A 2,204-nucleotide genomic window follows, 5' to 3' on the forward strand; every position below is an offset into this window, starting at 1 on the left:
AGGAAGGGGAGGAAGAAGGGAGGGAGGAAAGGAGGGAGAGAGGAAGGGAGGGAAGGAGGGAGGAAGGGAGGGAGGAAGGGAAGAAGGGCAGGAGGGAGGGAGGAAGGGAGGGAAGGAGGGAGGAAGGGAGGGAGGAAAGGAAGAAGGGAGGAAAGGAGGGAGGGGGGAGGGAGGGAGGAAGGGAGGGAGGGAAAGAATGAAGGGAAAGGAGAGAGAAAATAAGAAGGAAGGACAAACCTTTCCACAAGGAGCTTTCTCTTTGCATCTATGAATTTCTTCTCAACTGCAAGAACCAGACTACCCCAGCCAAAGAGCTTTAAACAAGAAGGACTTTGCCTCACAGAACTGAAAATGTAGCTGTAGGATGGCTTCCAGGGCCAACAAGTTCCTTTCTGGTCTTTGTTTTATACCAGGCCAACTTTATCCTAAGGCTGATCCTTTTGAATTGGGATGTAGAGCCTTGGATTACAGGAGGGTAGGCTTATACATTCCCTCACTGCCACTACCCATAGAGAAGTATTACTCAGAAGCCATATTTATGCCATTATGCCATTGACCTGAATTAAGTGCGCGCTATCTTTAAAGTAACCCTGTAGGCTAACAGGTTTTGGTCTAGGCTCCTGTCTAGTTAGTAACAATGGATACAGGGATGCCAAAATTGAGTGCTCATGGCAACCCCCTGGAGTAAAGCCAGATATGGGGTAGAGAACAGAATAGACAAGGCATGCCCTATTATTTGAACTCCAGTTAATGGGTATAGATTTCGAAGCCATATGGGAAATCATTTTGTTTGACTGGTTGGTGGATTGGGTTTTTTGAAACAGGATCATATTTAACCCAGGCTAGCCACAAACTCCCTATGAGCTAAGGTTAGCCTTGAACTCCTGATCAACTTGCCTCAGTCTCTCCAAGTGTGCAACCACACACTGGTTCACTGGTTCCCTGGTTCCTGATGGGAAATCTTGATGGAAAAATAGGTTAGAGAGAGGGACAAGAATTAATGGTACTAGGGATGCACTAGTTTTGAAAAGCATACTAGATATCCAAATGAAGACTCTGTGTTAAGTCATAGGCTATGTGAATTAGGATCACCAAGGTATTGGGGGAGGGGCAGCTAGAGTTACAGCTTTGAGGACCATCAGTCTCAGTCTATAACTAAAACCACAGGGGTTGGGGGCGGGGAAGGAGGTAAGAATCCAAGGTCCAGTGCTAGAGCAGCCCAGCCTCTAAAGATAGAGCTTACTGAAGCCAGGAAAGGGAACCAAAAAGAGCAATCAGGAAGGCAAGAGGAGAACTAGAAACCAGTTCTAGAAACAGAACCCAGTGTTTCTCTCTTGATATACTACTGTCCAGCAAAACAACATATAGAAGGCAGTACAGTAATATGGAGAGTAGAAGAATTTACCAAGATGAGAAAAGACAGAGAACTTATTGAAATACACTGCAAGAAGCAATGGACAAGTTCCCAGAGTGGGGGCTGTACCATTGGGGTTGAAGGTTATAGCAGCTACATCATCTTATCACACCACAGATGCAATGATCAGTTTTAATTATCAACTTGAAACAATCTAGAATCACCTGGGAAGAGAGTCTCCATGAACTGTCTAGATCAGGTTGGCCTCTGATGCAGGAGGACCTGCCCACTGTGGGTGGTACCATTCCTTAAAGCTTGGGGCCCTGGACTGTTTAAGAATAGAGAAAACAGACAGCCATTGCAGTACATTGAGCTCCATAGAGACAGCGCCGTGGCAAGCGAGAGCCGGACGGGCACTGGGCGACTCTGTGCCTCGCGGAGGAAAATCAACTAAACATGGGCAAAGGAGATACTAAGAAGCCTAGAGGCAAAATGTCCTCATACGCATTCTTTGTGCAAACTTGCCGGGAGGAGCACAAGAAGAAACACCCGGATGCTTCTGTCAACTTCTCAGAGTTCTCCAAGAAGTGCTCAGAGAGGTGGAAGACCATGTCTGCTAAAGAAAAGGGGAAATTTGAAGATATGGCAAAGGCTGACAAGGCTCATTATGAAAGAGAAATGAAAACCTACATCCCCCCCAAAGAGGAGACCAAAAAGAGGTTCAAGGACCCCAATGCACCCAAGAGGCCTCCTTCGGCCTTCTTGTTCTGTTCTGAGTACCACCCTAAAATCAAAGGCGAGCATCCTGGCTTATCCATTGGTGATGTTGCAAAGAAACTAGGAGAGATGT

The 2,204-nt window shown here is 46.5% G+C and overlaps 1 pseudogene; it reads left to right on the forward strand.

Moving 5' to 3' along the window:
• Positions 1–1,705: 1,705 nt before the first annotated feature.
• Positions 1,706–2,204, forward strand: part of LOC116101270 — a 3,404-nt pseudogene continuing 2,905 nt past the window's right edge.

This window comes from Mastomys coucha, unplaced genomic scaffold, assembly GCF_008632895.1.
Source record: "Mastomys coucha isolate ucsf_1 unplaced genomic scaffold, UCSF_Mcou_1 pScaffold21, whole genome shotgun sequence".
Classification (NCBI taxonomy): domain Eukaryota; kingdom Metazoa; phylum Chordata; class Mammalia; order Rodentia; family Muridae; genus Mastomys; species Mastomys coucha.